General features: G+C 40.8%; 1 protein-coding gene and 1 non-coding gene across 2 annotated transcripts in view; both read right to left on the minus strand.

Annotated features, from left to right (window-relative positions):
• LOC126336506 (neutral ceramidase-like) overlaps nt 1-22,408 on the minus strand; it is a 313,334-nt gene that overhangs the window by 262,442 nt on the left and 28,484 nt on the right. The window lies entirely within an intron of this gene.
• On the minus strand, nt 6,902-6,976 carry Trnas-uga (transfer RNA serine (anticodon UGA)). The gene has a single exon. It is a non-coding gene; the product is annotated as a tRNA-Ser (tRNA).

The raw sequence follows: 22,408 nt of genomic DNA on the forward strand, positions 1-22,408 counted from the left end.
AAAAAGTTTCAAAAGACTCTTACGAAACTGCACAGTAGGAAAGTAGATGAGATAAGCTATTTATCTCATACGTTGGTGAGCTGTTTCTCTGGCCGCTTAGAAAGAAGACCTACTCGTACAAAGCCCTTTAAAAGCTCTGACTCGAAGAAAGGACTACTTTGAGCACTATGAAGCAACCTTGAGTTTCTTCTAGGCAAGTGATGTGGTAGCTTATAAAGTGCAGCGCCTTCAGAAACTTGAGATACGTATTTTAAAGAAGATGTACTGAGTTGATATGGGTCAGAAAATTAAAGTTCATGGACAGGATCCATACCCAAATGCTATCGTCCTAAATCGTATTTTCTACACTTTTCGTGCGCTGTCACACTTTAATACCGAGCCTTTCAAGTGTAAGAAAATAAATGGTCAATATACGAGGCACGTTAAGGATTAAACAAAGAATGTTTTCAAATTCATAATTTCACAATTGGTGTGACGTCCCGTGTGCTGGACAGCTGTTGAAAGTGCTCGTCATTATTTTATAAAGCTTTGGTCTTCACTTACTTATTTTAAAGTTTATTTGTGTTAATATTTGCTGTAAAAGTAACTGATTTGTGGATTTTCATTAATCTCAGTATTTTGTTTCCGGTTATTGACTCGAGTGGTCTGTTATTCGTGATTGTACTTGCTTTGTGCATCCAAGTCTCATTCCTTAGTAGTGAGTTAACATTTCGCGGCGTGCAGTTGCACCTGTAACGGTTGTAAGGTATTAAATTGAATAGTTTTCAACGGTATTTCGTGCTGTTTGTGGGAAATAACCATTTGGAAACGTTCGCTCGCTGTAGTTTTTAGAGTTTCTGTGCGTTGAAGTCGCTTAGTAAATTTCGTGCTTTAGTTTTTGCTGACGTTTCTTATTGTTTCTATCAAAAAATTTCAGTACATTTTTCATTTACTGTTTTAAATTCGTTGAGTGTTTCTGAGGCGGCTTGAATTTTTGGTTTTACCTAATAAATTTTGTGAAATTTTCTTTGTATTGATATCAGTTACGGTTTAGTAGTATTAATAAAAGTTGCTTTCTTAGTAGAGAGAGAATTGCGAGGCCGCTATTGGTAGTTCTATAAACAGTTCTACTGGTGTAATTGAACTTAGGTAACGTATTCGTTTAGTTTTTGTCAGTAACTGTAAAATTTTACCTTGAGTAAGAAGTGTGGGCTCTGTCTATGGTTTGTGAGTAGTGGGTTACGGTGAGGGACTAGTTCAAAGTATTTTCACTGGGGAGAATGCAGGGGGGAAGCCAGTGGGCTTTCTAGCGAGATCCTCCCTTGGGAGTTCAGAATCTGTAGTAGAAATAAGTTGATAGAGGACGAGGAGCGTAAGATGTGTGCCCTTAAGGTGCAGTTACAATACGCAAAGGAGGAACTATACTGGTTGAAGAGGATGAAGGGTGCTGGGGAAAGGGAACTGGCAGTTGGAAAGAAGGCAGCCAGGAGGAGGAGGTATTCAGACAGTTGCACTTAGCGTATACGAAATAGATTTGACCATCAGTCAAAGTTGAGTGGAGAGGAGCCTCTTGTAGCTGTATGTGTAGGGAACACGCTGCAGTCCTCAGCAGTTAGGAGACCTAGGTCAGTTGCAAAGTCTAACAGAAAGAAGAAGGTTCTGCTTATAGATAGTTCACAAGGTAGAGGTGTGGGTCAGGTTGTTGGGGAGTGCGTACCAGGTCACCAGCATTGTGCAGGGTGGTCTTAGGTGAATAACAGCATAGGAGAGTTATGTAAAAATTTTAGGAAGGACGACCAGGTAGTGATAGTGTGTGGAGCAGGGAATAGTCTTGGTAGGGATGGGGAATATGTAGTTGCTGACCTGGTAAATATAGCTACTAAAACTGGTGGCACTAACATGCCTTTCGTGAAACTGTTTCAGCGTCATGACCGGCTCCATCTTAATGAGGCTGTTACGCGCGTTAACATGGGGCTGGAGAAGGCACTGATGGCAGAGGGCATGGATAACATTGCAGTGGTGCCACTTGAGTCTATCAATAGATTTTGTTTCACTAGGCATAGCCTGCACCTCAATAGATATGGGAAGGGGAGGCCGGCAAAACCTATAGGCGACATTGTAGTGGGTGGTGGTGGGATCACTTATGGAAAAATTCCTGTAGTAGTTGGTGTTACAGCTGTACCTTTTTTAGACTGAAGTCAGCTGACAGTTATACCTGCCAAGTAACGAAGACATTATGTTACCAAGTAGACAAGGGCATATTACATCATAAAACAATAGGAATTAGAGACGAACTTAGTGAACTGCTTGTAGATGTTGGCTCTGAAATTGTTGAGTCCATAGACGTATCACGGCACTTCACTGAATACATAACTGAATGTTGCGCAGGGGCAGTTGAATTTTTTTTTATTTTTTATTTTATTTTTTTAATTTTTTTAAAAAATTTTTTATTTTATTTTATTTTATTTTTATTTTTTTTCGTCAGTCTACTGACTGGTTTGATGAGGCCCGCCACGAATTCATTTCCTGTGCTAACCTCTTCATCTCAGAATGCACTTGCAACCTACGTCCTCAGTTATTTGCTTGACGTATTCCAATCTCTGTCTTCCTCTACAGTTTTTGCCCTCTACACCTCCCTCTAGTACCATGGAAGTCATTCCCTCATGTCTTAGCACGTGTCCTATCATCCTGTCCCTTCTCCTTATCAGTGTTTTCCACATATTCCTTTCCTCTCCGATTCTGAATTTTGAATTTAGTGAAACTAAACTCCTGCCGGCCGCGGTGGCCGTGCGGTTCTGGCGCTGCAGTCCGGAACCGCGAGACTGCTACGGTCGCAGGTTCGAATTCTGCCTCGGGCATGGGTGTGTGTGATGTCCTTAGGTTAGTTAGGTTTAAGTAGTTCTAAGTTCTAGAGGACTTATGACGTAAGATGTTGAGTCCCATAGTGCTCAGAACCATTTGAACCATTTTTTTGAAACTAAACTCCTGATATTTGTTGTTTACATGTCCCCTAACTCTGACTTCAGAGCATTTCTGCTCAAGCTAAAGAGGAATCTTAATTAAACTTTATAGGAAGTACCAGAAATTAGTTATATGTGGTGATTTCAACATTAATTTTATATATGATTGTACACGATTGTACATGATCTGATGTAGTCTGTGATTTTTCCAGCTAGGGTACAGGGGAACAGTAGCACAGCCATAGGCAATATTTTTGTTCATTCTTTATTACTAGATGGGCATTCCGTTAGCAAAAAGGTGAATGGCCTTTCAGACCATGATGTACAAACTTTAACACTAAAGGGCTTTTATACTCAAACAAATGTCACATATTAGTACCAACTATGTATTGAAGTTAATCCAATGGCAATAGAGAGTTTTTAAAGCCCCATCAAGGAACAAGAGTGGCAGGAAGTTTATAGTTCCAATAACATAGATGACAAATATAATGCTTTCCTTAACACGTTTCTCACGCTCTTTGATAGTTGCTTTCCATTAGAACGTTCTAAACGGGGTACCAGCAGTAAAAGGGGATAAGGATATCATGTAGAACAAATCGGGAATTATATCAAAATGTTAGAAGTAGATACAATCAAGCTACAGTATACCATTACATACAGTATTCTAAGGTACTCAAAAATGTTATTAGGAAGGCAAAGAGTATGTGGTACGCAAATAGAATACCTAATTTACTGGATAAAATTAAAACTATATAGTTAGTTGTGAAGAAAGTATCTGGTCAGTAGCACGAATTAGACGATACAAAGCCAGTTCGTAATAAAAATATTTCTGTTATTTGTAAATCAGATATATATACTGTATTTAACAATCATTTTCTGAGATTGCTGGTGTATTAAATAAAAATTTAGTTTCTACTGGGAATCATTTAACTCTCTTGGCAAATGCCTTTCCAAGATTGATGTCTGAAATACTCCTCTGTAATATAGACAAAGGGGAGACTGAGTAAACAATTAAATCACTGAAATGTAAGGACTATCATGGATGTGATGCAGTGCCTATCAGAACATTAAAGTACTGTACTGCACATGTTAGCCCTGTAGTTAGCCGTTCTGTAATTCGTCCTTTAGGAATGGTCAGTTTCCTGAACGATTATAGTACTCAATAATAAAGCCGCTTTATAAAAAGAGAGAAAGAAAAGTATAGACAATTTTACAACTATTTCTATGCCATGAGTGTTTGCTAAGGTCATTGAAAAGTCTGTGTACGTAAGGATAACTGAACATTTTACATCACATAATTTTCTATCAAATTTACAGTTCGGCTTTAGAAGTCGTTCAACAGGTGAAAATGCTACATTTTCCTTTCTCTGTGAGGTACTGGATGTGTTAAATGAAAGGTTTCGAACGCTAGGCATATTCTTTGATTTAAGTAAAGCGTTTGACTGTGTTGATCACAAAATGTTGCTCCAGAAGTTGGACCATTACCGAATATGGGAAGTAGCTCACAATTGGTTCAAATCTTACTTTAACAACACACAGCAAAAAGTAATTATTCAGTGTTGAGAATGGCTGTGATGTGGTGTCTGAGTGGGGTACAGTCACAAAGGGGGTGCTCCATGGATCATTGTTTATATATATAATATGCCCTCTTATAGTACAGGTAACTCTAGAATATTTCTGTTTGCTGATGACACTAGCTTGCCCATAAAGAATGTTGCGTCTGACATTGGCTTGGTTTCATATAGTGTAGTTCATGACAAGTTCATGGCTTGTAGAAAATAAACTTACACTGAATCACAGTAAGAGTCAGTTTTTACAGTTTCTAACAAACAATTCAATAAAACCCAACGTTTCAGTTTCACAGAATGGGCATATGATTAGTGAAAATGAACAGTTCAATTTTCTAGGTGTTCAGAAAAATAGTAAACTGTCCTGGAAAGCTCACGTTGACTTAATGCTGCCATTTTTACTATCCGAACGGTATCTGAAGTAAGTGATCGTTCGACACGGAAATTAGTCTACTTTTCTTATTTTCATTCGCTTATGTCGTACGGTTTTATATTTTGGGGTAACTATTCTCATTTTAGAGGGATAATTTTGGCTCAGAAACGAGCGGTTAGGGCAACAAGTGGCGTAAGTTTGCGGACCTCTTGTTGACCCCTATTCACCTTGTCTTTTTATTTTGACATAGGCCTCTCAATATATATATTCCTTACTGTCATTTCTTGTTAAAAATATCGGCTCATTCTCAAGAATAAGCAGCTTTCACTCACTTAATACTCCGCCGGAATCCAATGTACATTGGGATCGGACTTCCTTAACTCCTGTGGAGAAAAGTGTGCAGTATACTGCTGCATCCATTTTCAACAAGCTACCACAACAATACAAAAATCTTAGCAATAATCCACGCGCTTTCAAATCGAAGGTGAAGAGTCTCCTCATGGGTCACCCCTATTCTATTGAGTAGTCCCTTGAAAAATCAGCTCATTCTTATGTTATATTGTTGACTGCGTTTACTTAAACTTATGGCTAGACTGTTTTTGGGTTGATAAACATTTTATTTTAATCTGTTATTACTTCTATGTTGTAGTTTCATGTGCTGACACGTTCAATGACCATGGAGGTTTGCTCCTTAATTTGCATTAATTTGGTCATACGAAACTTGAGTTGCAAATAAATCAATAAACAATTTAAAAATTTCTCACGAACAACATCGGATGATATTTCTCGTCTTACCGTACGAACAGCGCCAAGTTATCACTTCAGTATTCGGCGACAGAAAGTTGCAGCTTGTTATCGTAGCGAATCAGGAAAATAAAAGAAGAAAAATGGAAATGAGACCATGAGTGCACCCACGAGGCTACCGAATTCAATAGAGATGAGATCGTACTAACGAGAATTCTTTCGTATGAGCGAACCGTATAACGTGCTCCATTCACCATACATTTTGCGCGTCTGGACTCGATCCACAGTGTTGCTGTCCAACCATGCAAATAGGGTCGAACCAATGGAATGCTCTTTGCTCCAGAGTAATTCATTAACTATTTCTGGCAATAATATGAACGGTTACTGTGTTGAAATAATCGTCCAATAACATTGATATGGAGACCGTTTATGGTTCCGTACGCCAATCGGTAAAAGCAGAACCGTTATAGGATCACTTAGCTGTCTGTCCGTCCGACTGTTGAGAAAGCATTTTCTTACGAAGGGACAGACGTGTAAAGTTGAACTTTATGCCACTTAGTATGGCCCAGGGCCCAGGGCGGTGTAAATAATGTAAGCTGCTACGTCAATGCAATCAAAATTTACGGTCATTAATGTCACACATTCTGATACAAGGAAAGAAATGGCTCAAATAGCACTATGGGACTTTACATCTGAGGTCATCAGTCGCTTAGAACTTAGAACTACTTAAACCGAAGGACATCACACACATCCATGCCCGGGGCAGGATTCGAACCTGCGACCGTAGCGGTCTCGCGGTTCCAGACTGAAGCGCCTAGAACCGCACGGCCACAACGGCCGGCAGATACTCGGAAAATCCCTAATCTAAACTTATAAGCTATCTCCTGTTGGCATAGAATTATGACATCTGGCAAAAAGCAAGGTTTTACGGTACAAGCACAGGGTGGAGCCCAGTAAATTACTTTTCTAGAATTCACGTTGTGGCGGCACTGTTGGTCGAACAGAGGGGAGAGTGGATGTAGTTTACAGTGACCGAGGGAAGGTTTCTATTAAAGTGTTGTTCAGTTGCGAAAATACAGTCAACACGTAAGGAGCGCTCATTTCATGTTGAAGAGTATTTCTCGAATTCACACTCGATTATTGCAGCGCAGTATACTTTTCGTTTGCCATTTGCAGTACCCCACGCTGACATGTTCCTGGACGGCAATCGATTTTTAACTGTGTAAATACATTCAGAACAACATGGTATATGAAACTTCCTGGCAGATTAAAACTGTGTGCCCGACCGAGACTCGAACTCGGGACCTTTGCCTTTCACGGGCAAGTGCTCTACCAACTGAGCTACCGAAGCACGACTCACGTCCGGTACTCACAGCTTTACTTCTGCCAGTATCCGTCTCCTACCTTCCAAACTTTACAGAAGCTCTTCTGCGAAACTTGCAGAACTAGCACTCCTGAAAGAAAGGATACTGCGGAGACATGGCTTAGCCACAGCCTGGGGGATGTTTCCAGAATGAGATTTTCACTCTGCAGCGGAGTGTGCGCTGATATGAAACTTCCTGGCAGATTAAAACTGTGTGCCCGACCGAGACTCGAACTCGGGACCTTTGCAGAGTGAAAATCTCATTCTGGAAACATCCCCCAGGCTGTGGCTAAGCCATGTCTCCGCAGTATCCTTTCTTTCAGGAGTGCTAGTTCTGCAAGTTTCGCAGAAGAGCTTCTGTAAAGTTTGGAAGGTAGGAGACGGATACTGGCAGAAGTAAAGCTGTGAGTATCGGACGTGAGTCGTGCTTCGGTAGCTCAGTTGGTAGAGCACTTGCCCGCGAAAGGCAAAGGTCCCGAGTTCGAGTCTCGGTCGGGCACACAGTTTTAATCTGCCAGGAAGTTTCATATCAGCGCACACTCCGCTGCAGAGTGAAAATCTCATTCTGGAAACATGGTATATGACATCCGTACGAGGAGAACCTGAGAGAAGCGTTACAACGCCACAAATTGTGGAACGTGCTAGAGCAGCACTACTGCAATCTCCGAAACCCTCAGCTCGGAAACACGCACTTGCTCTTGGCATTTCGAGAAGTTCTCTCCACCGGAGTCTTTATAATGAACTGAATTTTCACCAGTATAAAATGTGCTTGGTCCAGTAGTTGTCAGTACGGACTTTTGTAATAGGAAGAACATATTGTGAAGACGCTCTGGCAACCATGCCGTGTGACGCAAACGTGTTCTTTTCTGAAGAGACACATTTCCACCACAGTGGATGTATAAACAAACAGAATATGTAGCACTGGAGCGACATGAACCCCAGGCAAATTCTCAGGAGGCGCTTGCAACCAGATCGCGTCACTGTGTGGGCGCCATGTCACGAGTAGGCATCATTCGCCCTTACTTTTTACGGGAAAACCGTCATGCTGTAACTGTGAATTCGGATCGTTACTTTACTATGCTGCAAGAGTTCTTCCAGCCTGCTCTCGAGGCAATGCAATTAGAGGATACGTGGTTTCAAAAAGACGGTGCCACTGCACACAGAGCGGGCATTACCATGAATTTTTTGAGGCTGACATTCCCTGGAAGGCTTATCTCGGGGATGGGGGATCTCAACTGGTCCACACGATCACCGGACTTCGCCCCATGCGATTTTTTTCTTTAGGGTTATCTGAAATCAAAGGTGTACTGAAACCGTCCCAACACCCTGGAAGGGCTACAAAACAATACTGAAGCTGAAATTGCGAGAATACCAGAAGACTTGCTTGAAAGAGTGCACGAGAATTTCAGAAACCAACTGCAGCAGAGTGTGGATTGTGAAGGTAGACATTTGCCAGATACACTGTTTAAACCATGTAATTAGAAACTTCCATTATTGTCCAATACGAGAAAAATGTAAGTATTTAAGTGTTAATTTTTTTTATTTCACTCCAAAATCAGCAACTTACCGCGCTGCACACTGTAAAAGAAAAAATCCGAAAACTATGAAAACTGTTACTACGTCACATGAAAATATCTAAACTGTTCAGAGCAAAGGCAGCACTAGCGCTACAAAACGACGCTTACTCGAAAGGTACAGTGAAAATTGCGCAATTTGGCGACATGGTGCTACTGGGTCTCTCGATATGACCTCACAGTCACGTGTTTCAGCAGCGTCTCTCGACTTACTCGAGTTCCTCGCAGCTTCGAGGGGAGGATTCACAACTTTATCGGCAGTGGCGATCGAGAATTACTCTAGACACGCCAAGACGGAGTGGAAGCCTTCCAAAAGTTCTCCAGTAACGCTCACAGTATGCCTTTTCATGGGCCAAACATTCGTAAACCGTATATGCAGTGTCGCTCATTGTTCAGACGTTCACGCCCCAGGGTCTATGCTGAAGATCCTTCAGATTGGCTGAGACCATCTGAACGGTGCGATTCTGGAGCTTTGTACACTGGAAACGGCAAAATGTCGGTGACGTTTGTTTGCAACCGCTGGCAGGAAACGCAGAATCGCCACGCCAGCAATGCTCAGCGGCCCTGAGATCGCTCTGCTGTAGCTTCCAAGGCCTATGCTGACCTGCAGACAAAGGACACTGGCCAGCGTGTTGCCGTAACACTTCTGAGAACCAGCAGCCCAGCAGGGAGTCATGAGCTAGTCCGTATACTTAGCGATGAGGCCATCCAGGTCTGTCACCGCGCTCTCACAGGTCAGTCTTAGAGAAGAGAAATTAACGAATCTCACTCCAGAAGCCAATAACTAGGTATCTGCGTCCAACACAGTTAAGAACAAAATCTGCCAAATTTACTTATTAAAGCAAAGCTATTTGTAACGGTGCTATCACATGTTGTATTTACACTGAAGAACCAAAGAAACTGGTACACCTGCCTAATATCGTGTAGGACCCTCAGGAGTACGCAGAAGTGCTGCAACACGACGTGGCATGGACTCGACTGATGTCTGAAGTAGTGCTGGAGGGACCTGACATCATTATCCTGCAGGCCCGTCCATAAAACCGTAAGAATGCGAAGGAGTGGAGATCTCTTCTATAAAGCACGTTCCAAGGAATCCCAGATATGCTCAATAATGTTCATGTCTGTGGAGTTTCCTGGCCAGCGAAAGTGTTTAAACTTAGAAGAATGTTCCTGAAACCTCTCTGTAACGATTCTAGACGTGTGGGGTGATGCATTGTCCTGCTGGAACTGTCCAAGTCCGTCGGAATGCACAGTGGACGTGAATTGTGGCAGGTGACCAGACAGGAAGCATACGTACGTATCACCTGTCAACTGCACACGTAACACACCATTACAGAGCCACCACCAGGTTGAACATTCCCCTCCCGTCATACCTGGTCCATGGATTCATGAGGTTATCTCCATACCTGTACACGTCCATCGGCTCGACACAATTTGAAACGAGACTAGTCCTACCAGGAAATATGTTTCCAGTCATAGACACTCTAATGTCGGTGTTGATGGACCCAAGCGAGGTTTAAAGCGTTGTCCAGTCATCAACGTTACAGTAGTGGACCTTCGGCTTCGAAAGCCCATATCGGTGATGTTTCGTTGAATGGTTCGGACGCTAATGGCCCTGCATTGAAATCTACAGCGGAAGGGTTGCACTGTTGTCACAATTCTCTTCAGTCGTCGTTGGCGCCATTCCTGCAGAATCATTTTCCGGCTGCAGTGATGCCGGAGATCTGATGTTTTACCGGATTCCTGATACTCACGATACACTCGTGCAACGGTCTTAAAATCCCCATCTCATCACTACCTCGGAGATGCTGTGTCCTTTCGTTCTTGTCCCGATTATAATACCATGTTCAGACTAAACTTGATAACCTGCAATTATAGCAGCAGTAACCCATCTAACAACTGCGCCAGACACTTGTTGTCTTATACAGGCGTTGCCGACAGCCGCGCCGTATTATGCCAGTTTAGAAATCTCTGTATTTGTATACGCATGCCTATACCAGTTTCTTTGTCGCTTCAGCGTATATTGTTATGTTCGTTTCATAAACTATCTTTGTCTAAACACTTTTTCTAAATTAGACCTACAAAAGAAATAAAAAAATAGTAAAACAACAAATTGCGTTTTTTTGTACATAAGTACACAAAAATACTGTAAACACATCTAATCCACAGGGATGTAGGGAGAAAACAAAGTCTTCAACACGGCCACAGCCTAGTTGTAGCCTCGTCCTTAAATGAATTAATACTACATCAACGTCAGATACGTTTTAGGGGCTGTACTGTAGCCAAAATCATAGGCAATATTAATAGGTACCTCATGAAAGTACACTACTGGCCATTAAAATTGCTACACCAAGAAGAAATGCAGATGTTAAACGGGTATTCGCTCGACAAATATATTAAACTGGAACTGACATGTGATAACATTTTCACACAATTTGGGTGCATAGATCCTCAGAAATCAGTACCCAGAACAACCACTTCTGGCCGTAATAACGGCCTTCATACGCCTGGGCATTGAGTCAAACTGAGCTTGGATGGCGTGTACAGGTACAGCTTCAACACGATACCATAGTTCATCAAGAGTAGTGACTGGTGTATTGTGACGAGCCAGTTGCTCGGCCACCATTGACCAGACGTTTTCAGTTGGTGAGAAATCTGGAGAATGTGATGGCCAGGGCAGCAGTCGAACATTTTCTGTATCCAGAAAGGCCCATATAGAACCTGCAATATGCGGTCGCGCATTATCCTGCTGAGATGTAGGGTTTTACAGGGATCGAATGAAGGGTAGAGCCACGGGTAGTAAAACATCTGAAATGTAACGTCCACTGTTCAAAGTGCCGCCAATGCGAACAAGAGGTCACCGAGACGTGTAACCAATGTCACTCCATACCATCACACCGGGTGATACGCCAGTATGGCGATGACGAACTATACGCTTCCAATTTGCGTTCACCGCGATGTCGCCAAACACGGAAGCGACCATCATGATGTAAACAGAAACTGGATTCATCCTAAAAAATGTTTTGCCATTCGTGCATCCAGGTTCGTTGTTGAGTACATCATCCCAGGCGCTCCTGTCTGTGATGCAGCGTCAAGGGTAACCGCAGCCATGGTCTCCGAGCTGATAGTCCACGCTGCTGCAAACGTCGTTGTGCAGATGGTTGTTGTCTTGCAAACGTACCCATCTGTTGACTCAGTGACCGAGACGTGGCTGCACGATCCGTTACAGCCATGCGGATAAAATGCCTGTCATCTCGACTGCTAGTGGTACGAGGCCGTTGGGATCCAGGATGGCGTTCCGTATTACCCTCCTGAACCCACCGATTCCATATTCTGCTAACAGTCATTGGATCTCGACCAACGCGAGCAGCAATGCCGCGATACGATAAACCGAAATCGCGGTGGGCTACAATCCGACCTTTATCAAAGTCGGAAACGTGATGGTACGCATTTCTCCTCCTTACACGAGGCATCACAACAACGCTTCACCTGGCAACGCCGGTCAACTGCTGTTCATGTATGAGAAATCGGTTGGAACATTTCCTCATGTCAGCGCGTTGAAGGTGTCATCACCGGTGCCAACCTTGTGTGAATGTTCTGAAAAGCTAATCATTTGCATCACAGCATCTTCTTCCTGTCGGTGTAGCAATTTTAATGGCTAATAGTGTATAACACAGTAATGCCCATTAACACGAATAAATGTAACAAAAAGGAGGATGAGGCGTTCTAATATATCACTCATCTAACAATATACTGCCCATCACAGCATTTTATGCCACTGCACACGTTTTCATTCGTTACTGCGTACGGCCAACAGCCGCCACCCCTACTCCTCCCACTATTGCAGCTTCTGTTTGCTCGTTTTATTGCAGAATGGCACGCAGATTCAGCTTTCTCTCACGCGCACTGTGGAAAAGCTGTGGTTGAGAGCTATCATATTATTCTCTCTCTGATTCTCTGTTTTCAGTCGTCTGCTTACACGTAGCTCTCTGGACAGAGAATGCATGAAGTAATTAAATTTCTGCAGCAGCCGATTTCGGGCATATTTCGCTTCCCCAATTAATTTGTTCTGCAACAGTCTAGGGCAGTTGCTGGGAACTGTAAAATACTTGGCCAGATACCCAGATATCAGGGCCCTCCGTCACATGACACACTCAAGAGCAAATTATGTTGAATCATAAGATGCAGATGGCGGTAAATACACTGAGAAATAAAGAAAGACAATCTAAGGATATATTGGGATACAGTACTCTTTCTAAATCAACTGAGACATGCTCATTTATAATACAGAAAAAATTTCCCTCTTTCTTTCACCTTGAGAAGTGCGATATCTGCCTCCCATGTAGAGTTACATCAAGGCAAACGACAAGCAACAAGTATTTTCACAAAATCATAAATGGAGAACTAATATACGTTGCTTCATACAAAATACATAAAAAATAACTATATAGTCGTATGGATTATCCTCCTTTACTCTAAGGGGTGTTTCGTTCGAATGTATTGGCTGTGCACTTTGGGCAGAAGCGTTCAGCAGTATTCGGGCAACAGACTGCACTTAATAAACCTCCCCGAAGATCCAGATGGAAACGCTCACCATGGTCATTGATGACAGAACTCACAAGCGGAGGCCACGACGTTGCGATCACGGACTTACACCAAACATTGTACACCTTTAGCAGGCCATTAAAACAACATCATGTGAAAATAGTAAGGTGCACTAGTCTGGCAATTCAGAGAAATTGGCAACAGAACTTTTACGCGGTTATTATGTGTTAGGTGTATGCGTGCGAAGGAGCCGGCAGTAAGAAGGGACTTCCTACGGATACATCAGTTACGTAACAGAAACTCCTGTTGTGATTTTCAAGGAATCGCCAGATTAACGCACCTTACTACTTGCATATTATGTTGTTTTAATATCCTACTAAAGGTGTGGAAAGATTGAATTAATCTGTCATCCCAAAATCGTGGCCTTCGATTGTTAGATTTATGGGTCAGAAGCCAGGCTGTGAATCGAGGACGAGAATTTTGTTTGATATGTTACAATGCAGCTGTCACTGAGCACTGTCAGACTCCTGCATTACATCCAAGACAGTTTACGACTACCTTGAATCGTACTCGTCCATGTCTTTCAGGATCAGTCAGTAAAGTTTGGAAGTAGCTGTCGATAATGATATTGCTTATTTGAGGGCCTACAAATATATCTTCTCTCATTTTTGTACACCTGTGGCCTGCTTTCATAGAAACACAGAGCACTGATCACGCCTGAAGCATTAGTTCCACGGGCTTGACTCAGTCTATAGAAATTTGGCTATATAACTGGTGTTAGTAATTCAAATATAGATAAACATACACGCGATTCTAATAGGATGCTGTCATTTGTTTCTGGGAGACTTGCACAATTTTATAGACGTGTGTTATAAGGTATATGATAATGACACAAATCTCTGAGCATATCTCCACATATCGCGTTGAAGGTGTCGTCACCGGTGCCAACCTTGTGTGAATGCTCTAAAAAGCTAATCATTTGCATCACAGCATCTTCTTCCTGTCGGTGTTTTACATATTCCCACCATTAACGAATGAATATGAATACATATGTAGCAAGTGCTATTTCTTCTATAATATTAACATGTGCTTGCATGCATTAATAACGAGATATTCTTGTTTCTCTCTAGGTGCTGTCGATGACGGTATGGCCATGGGTTGTTGAATCGTCAGCACAGTTGTGGAGTTAACCTGAATGACCCATGGCTTTTTCCAGTGCGAGTTTATCGGGAATGGTGCAAATTGTCAGAGGGCTTATATGTAAGTAGCAGTACCTAACTATTGTTTCTCTTCTACGATGATAATAATTTACATGCTTGCATGCATTGCACAGGTGTTTGTTTGTTGGTGTGCACTCGATGACAACATTGAAAAGGATAATGACAATGATATGGAAAGACTGCTAAGGGCATTACGCCACTACATAACGAGATATTTTACCAGTCATGTATATTTTACCAGTCATGAGGCTGATGATTGTTAGCGTGAGTACAATCATTATCATTATAGACATCTGAATAGAATGTATGTTTTCAGAATAGTTACGTACAAGCTACTTATAAATATAGTTTCCTGATTTTCCTTTGCGGAAGTACAGGAACTGTCTGGAGGCAGACTTCTGCCAACAATACCATGACCAGACCCGTTGAATGTGCTTTTACTATAGACCAGTCTGTCTGTGATGTATTCGCCATGTCCAACAGTGCCTCGTTTGTCTCACTTTAACCCTTCATCCTGCTACAGACTGTCAGCCCCATTGTGTTTGATACTGTGAGCGCCATATTGGCATCGTCCTGGACCATCTCTACATCGCCATGAACATAGCTGCAGCCTTCCAGCCCGTCCCGTTAATGAGAACCAGCCAAACCACATGCCGATTTTGTACTCCTCTGTGGTTGTGGCTTTGAGGGACCATATTTCACAAGACCACATCGACTAATCTATTGCAGGGTACTGAGACCCTACCAAATCCATGTTGCATTTGAGCGCATTTTAGAGAGGGAAGTTCCCAACGATCTGCACTAATCTGCCATTAAGTATAGTATAGTTCTATGCTGTGAGCTCACACACCCCTCTAAAATGTGGTAGCGATGGTGTTGAAGTAAAGATCATTGCCTGTATATTTGGGGTATAATTATGTAAAATTGTGGTCGATGCAATTGCAGTTTGGCTCAAAACTTTTCAACGACTGTCACACTGGATCATTTTTCCGGAATGCAGGAAATATGGCCCATTAAGGCATTCAGCCATGTACACCACTTCAATGTGTCGTTGCATGTCTATGATCCCATAAACTGGGAGTCCAGTTTTACTTCAGTCCACAAGATATTGTCACTAGAAAAGCATGTATTAATATCCGAAATATTGCTAGGATGGTGAATTCTGTTTTGCATGGTCACTTCTGTCTTGCAATAGCAATTACTTGAAAGATGCACATCACACAAGTACATATTAAACTCTAATGTTTGTATGAATTATAACTTAAGTGGCTCCTTATTCCCCAGTTGACTCCAGGACCTACCAAAATATGAGAGGCATAATTCAGATAATTCAGTACACGTTTATCGCTTGGCAATAGATGAAAGCAAACCAGACGAACACAAAGAGCGTTATGTGAGGAACAAAAAGAACAATGTGTAACATAAGTTAGTCAGACCCCTATATTTTTGCAAAGTAGCCAGTCAGTGCACAATACACATAGATCGTTTTTTCATCAGGGTGAGACACAGCAATACAAAGACAAGTCCTGCTTCTTTCTGCCAAGTTACGTAAAGATGCTCATAAGTAGCATTTTGGTTTAGATGCCTACTTACTACAAGCAAGTATTTGTCAAGGTATCTAACTGATTGCTCTCGCCAGAAATTAGTACATGTTGAAAATGCTTACTGAGAAAAACAAGTTCCTAAAGTTTAAGAATGTCCACTACCAGGAGCACTGCTTCTTTTCTAACATATGTTAATTTAGGTTTGCTCCTAGCTCCTATGGCACACTGTGAAGGTGACTCCTCAGCCTCCCAAGTACCTTCACAGAATGGCGTGTTCGAAGTGCATGTACATATCAAGTTGTATACTCATATGATTCCAGTTGCAATGCTACCTAATGGTTAATACTAGTTTTTTTCTCTTCGAAACAACATCTCATACAAGCAAACCAGTTGTATCTTTACCTGAAGTTGCTTGTAATTGAGGTACTTTAGCTATGCACTGTGCTGTTTGCGGATAATAGCTTGATGCAGTCATAGGGTCGAGCCATGCATAAGTGCTTTATTGCCATTCAGCTAATTCGGTGGAAATAATAACCTGCACCTCTGAACCAGCAGTCAAAGATCTATTCATTATAATTTAATAACAAGGGTTCTATTCTAATGTGTGTAATTGATGTAAATGACTGAAAATTTATACTGAAAAATGTGTATTCAAAAAAGGACAAAAAATGGTTAAAATGGCTCTGAGCACTATGGGACTCAACTTCTGAGGTCATCAGTCCCCTAGAACTTAGAACTACTTAAACCTAACTAACCTAAGGACATCACACACATTTATGCCCGAGGCAGGATTCGAACCTTTGACCGTAGCGGTCACTACGGTCGGCTAAAAAAGAAAGGACATCTCAGATAAAAGGGAAGTGGTCTTATGACATTCAATTAAAATTCATTATACGTTGAGAGCTCTGCGAGAATGGTGGCAAAATCTCCAAATTAAATAGTCATCAAAGAGGTGTGAAAAGAAAGTCCAATTTGTAATCACAATTCATGAAATATTCACTGGCTCAAAACAGTTCACGGTCTAACAATATGATTTAAAAATTAACGCACTTGATGTAATGAGTAGAAACTCATACTGTTATTTAATACAAGCAGAAAATGTTAGAGAAATTAAACTATAATAGTGACCCTCCACTGTCAAGATTCTATCACTGACATGAACGAATGTCACATGTTTTCATAGGATGGTTTGCATTCTTCTAGAACGAACAACTCAGTATCCAGAATCGCTCCCTTGAACTCTTCATTCGAAAAGTCCCAGTTCTACTTCACTGCCTAGTGTTTTGCTACTGGCTGAAGATAGGCCCCACCAAAAATAAATCGTTCTTAAGTTTTCTCGTCTTCAAATAAACAGAAGTTAATTTTCCAGAGGAAGAAGGCCTAATTTTACAAAAAGGTTTAAAGTACAATGTACTAGGGTTAGTGAATCTATGGTAATAGACAACTTTATGGTAGACCTTAAAATTGGTCTAGACATTGCTAAAGCAGATAAGGCCCAACGATTTAGGATATCCCACGAATGTAACAAAATTATGGAAAAGAAATGGTAGCTATGAGTAACATTTGCAATAAAGAAAGGAGAGTGCTTAATAACGTTAATCGTAAATTTAAACAGTTTTCATGGCGTACAAAAATGAGTATGTAGATAAAACTTTGCAATTAATTTGAGGTAAATGGCATCACCAAAAATAGTACAGATCCCACTCTAACCTGCAAAAAGGAAGTGGAAACTGTTTAAATAATACTGAAAGCATGTTCAGGAAAATTCAGAAAAAATTGTTGGTAAACATGAATTCAAAGCCACCCATTTTAAGAAGCCAGATTCAGCTTCATAAGAACCACACCAATCAAAAATAGTATAGGGAGTGCTCACCACAAGTTACCTAGGTACTTACAAAATAAACTCAAGGAGCCGTTTGCTTTTGACAGTAATCTTTCCGTTAAAAATAGGCAGGATCTGATTAGTAAAGTGAATACGCTCAAGTGCACTCCTCATACTACGTTGTTGCGCATTGACATTACAAGCCCTTATACGAACGTCGCTATTGACGTGACAACTGAAATCACTGAAAAGAACTTATTACTCCACAAAAAAGTTAACTTAGATACATATTACAGAAATGACGAGGTTGTTAAAGATAATTTTCAAATACGATTATTTTACTTTTAACAGTAAACTGTATGTTCAATTCTTTCGCCTTGCGATGGGCAATCCCTTAGCTGGCATCCTAGCTGCCTTTTTCATAAACTACGTTCAAGATGGCTTCTTCAAAATCAAAGCAGGATTAATGAGTGAACTACAGCCTTATATGCATTATGTAGGCGACTTAATTTTTCATTTGATGGTACTGACCAAGAATTAGATTCATTATTCAATACCTTTAACAGCTTCCATCAGAAAATTAAATTTACAAAAGAGATTAAAAATGTAAATGGTGACCTATATTTTCTTTGTCTTGCAGGATTGGCTGTCTTCTGACTAGAAAATACGCGTCTAAAGTTACCTTCTCTACTAACAGTACTTTCAAGGAAAATTCTGTACGTATATTAAAAACTAAGAAAGATCTTTTAACAAATTCAGGTGTTCATAAAATCGTCTGTAAATATTGTTCGGTTGGGTTGTTTGTGGGAAGATACCAAACAGTGGATTAGAGAAGGTCGGGGAAGGAAGTCTGTCACGCCCTGTCAAAGGAACCACCCCAGTATTTGTCTGGAGCGATTTAGGAAACCATGGAAAACCAAAATCACGATGGGTAGACACGGAATTGAACCATCGTCCTCCCGAGTGCGAGTCCAGTGTAAAAATTGTCCTAGTTATTATATAGACAGACTGGTAGGGCTATTAAAGCCAGATATAAGGAACACCTATTAGGTAAGAAAGGGGGAAATGTTCATAATTCTTCTTTTGCTGAACATTTAATTATTTCAGACCCTTCTCCGAGGGAATTATAAGAAACCCTAATTTTACGTAAGAAAATAAAAGGCTGGAAGTTGGATATATTAAAAGAACTTGAAATTTATAAACATCTTGCTGAGAAAGACGGTAAAATTTTGAACGATCAGTTGCAGCTCGCGAGGAAACACTTTCTTGGCGGCTTTAAACTGCTGCTTACGGTCACATAATACGTTTTTACCGATCTCCTCTAACATCGGCCAATATGTCGTTTCCTCAAAATATCTTTTCTATACTTTTGAGCTACTTACATTTCACATCGCTGGGTTTCATTTATCGTGGCCTTTTCAGCACATTCTTCTGCAGTATGATTTCGAAAAAATTGTTTGTAGCAGAACTAATCTTTTATAATGGAATTATTATCTTCTGCACGTTAAATTTACGAGAAGTATCACTCTGCTACAAAAATTTTTTACAGATAATTTTGTGTATAATGTATACCTCAAGAATTATTGCATCTATTACTGGTCTTCCACAAGAGATTGTCATTTTGCTTTAATGTGAAATTACTTTACTTAACACCAGCAACACGCAGTCCTTACTCGCATGTGCACACGGCCCAGTGCATTTCAATTTTTCTTTTATAGGTTAGGATTACGTAGCGTTTTTCTTTTTACTGACGCTGTTTTAGCTCATATTTGGTTTCTCCTTTTAGTGACGTTGTTTTATCTCGTATTTGCTCTTCTTTCCCCATATATTGGTAACAATGCACGCTGAATTTTAGTATTCTCTGTCAGTAAATCTACTAGATATCTTCTTCGTAATCTGTACGTCTAGATTTATTGGATTATTAGTAGGCTTGTAGAAGAATTTTTCGTTCTTACTTTAATATAAAATGTTTCTACCTAACACGAGCAAGGCGTAGTTTTTACGCGTATGTATTTAGCGCCCTCTACATCCCATGAGCCTGTACCTTCATACAGTTGAACTTTGTCTCTGGCATGGTGAATACTTACGTCATGCAAATATTTCATTCTTTGGACTCCTGCCATAACTTTATGTAGAGAAGAGCCTTTACCAGTGGCGAATACATTTGTGCATCTGTTCGGACAGACGCTTAATGTAAGCTTCTGCTGTCTTAAGCCATGGCATGTGATGTTTCTAGTTTCTACATCGATTTTGCATATGACAAGAACCACTCAACTTGGACTGATATAATTTACCACCTCTCAAATATTTATCTTTTACTGATATTGTTTGTCACCTTTTGCATACGTGTTTAGGACAAAGTTTGCAACTACTTGGCTGATTTTTTCAACCTCTTCAAATTTATACAGTTGCAGAATCGTAGCTATGTTTAATATTACAACAATATTGCAATAAAGAAATGTTATAAATATTCGACAACACTCAGATCATTCATAGTAATTATAAATCATGGTTTTTTCATAAATAAATAAGCCAAGATTCTTGCACAAATGCATTCATAATAAATAACAACAGATTGTTGTTAAATATATTTATTAAATATGTTTAGCCTACTTGTCAAGAACGTTATTGCCACTTTTTGGTGTCAGATAACGCAAGTGTTTGCGCACTTCTTAATTTACCATCGTTCTTTATCAGCACTTACAATCACCATTTAAATAAAAGTTCATGGCAAAATAGTAAATTGGTCATTAAATGACTGGACAAGTATGACAATATGTAAGCTATTCATGCTGTATTAATTTTCTGTGTAACTGGGGAGAATAAAATGTTCTGTGAAATATTTACATAATTTAAAAAAAGATATAAAAGACGTCTTAAGTCAAGGAAAATGAGGGGCTTTTACGGATGTCAGCGACCATGCAATGCTATCATCTGACGTATTGTTTGATGTAGTCACACCAAAACAGCTAAAAGTTATTAATTCAGAAGTTCAGTGTGAAAATGTTTAGTCTCTGTCAAATACTGTCTGTACTCTTAAAGATATTGAAAACATTTTGTGTCCTCGAATGCGCCTCATCCTCCCAAGATCGCGAATGTATTCAGCTGTGCTTCAATGCTTAACTGTAAACTATTACAGATTTTCAAAGAGTTGTAAGAAACCATTCATCGGCTTGTCTGTCACTCTGCCATTTTTGGTGCACCTCCTACACAAAGGCCATGCGAGAAACAGCCATCCAGATTCACGGTTTTGGAATTTGCTCATTTCTGACGAATCTGCTCACCTTTTTACCTGAACTATCCCATACAGGTTACCTCTGCCCAACCTGCCATGGTGCGTCCTGAGCCTTAGTCTCACTAGCGTTCAGCAGTTGTACAACAATTTCACCTTCCCTGGTACCACTGTCATCTGACAGTGAAGTTCCACAGTGAAGCGCATAATGCATGCAACTTGAAATACCAACTGCCACGACACATGCCCGTTTACTTTTACAATTTGGGTTGGTATGATACCCACTTCCTTTTTGAGCACTTCAGCTATTTCTTTTTGAGAAGTGATGAGGTTAGTGACCTGCGTGATACCATTGAAAAATACATCTCATTCTCCAAACGAGTCCGCAGAAACGCTATGCTCCACTTCCAGGATTCTCTACATTTTATGCATGTACCTCTTCAAAAACTTGTCAAGATAATGTGTCAGGAGAACGTGCACATCACTAGAGATGCTACCTGGATTCGAAAGGGAGACTCAATAAAAACACACTGGCATAGCAACATTCAGCGATAAATTTACAGGCACTGATATAACGGATGTTGGTATGTGGGAAATGTTTAGTAGGCGTTGGCTACCCTGAGTTTAGGGGAACATGTTAGATTGTACATGGGTACAGACGCATGGTTGCTCGTGGGTATTTTCGAAAAATTGCAGAGCGTAAACATGTACACGTACGCTCTGGATCCTGCCTGCTATTATATCATGCCTGGATTAACTGGGACACATTATTAGAAAGGACATGTATCAGCATTGAACAGCTGACTGAAGTTGATATGCTGATAGTTTCTCAATGTTGTAATCGTGGGGGACTTTGTTAATGTATATTTGGGTACATCAAGGCAAATAATCCGTGATTGAGAAATTATTCGTACATGGCATCTGACGATTTACGATACACCCTCTACTTGGGTGTAAACAACTTATTCTGGAATTCCATACAACAATTTCTAGGAAAGGGAAGATTACAGTGACTCTTCAACAAGGAAATACTACACTGGATAAGTTCTAAGAAGTGGGTGCGAACTATGGTGACGTACATGTTGTGGAGGCAGAATTAGTACATCCTAACAATTTTCATGGTGCACACGGTGATTTGCTGCTATTCCCAGAGTGACTAGACCTTTCCAGTGATTCCATCTCTGATAGCAATTCTGGGGGATAATAATACATACGTCACCCAATGCAGAAACTTTCAGCAGTGCCTCGGTTTTGGGCCCGCTGACCTCAACGGTTGCAATGATCGAGGATTACAAGGAGTCCCCGATTGTTTTTGTGAGCAGTATCCCGAATGTCTCCCTCAACATGGGCACTTGGTGTGCAAAGTAGTCGTTTGATCACCGGACGTACAGTATCACAGCTGAAAGTTAGTCGTCATCCAATGGCGACAAATGGTTTCTGTGTGGAGAAAGAACTGGTACCGCCTAACCTCACTCTGTTCACCT

The sequence above is a fragment of the Schistocerca gregaria genome, chromosome 2 (genome assembly GCF_023897955.1).
Source record: "Schistocerca gregaria isolate iqSchGreg1 chromosome 2, iqSchGreg1.2, whole genome shotgun sequence".
Lineage (NCBI taxonomy): Eukaryota > Metazoa > Arthropoda > Insecta > Orthoptera > Acrididae > Schistocerca > Schistocerca gregaria.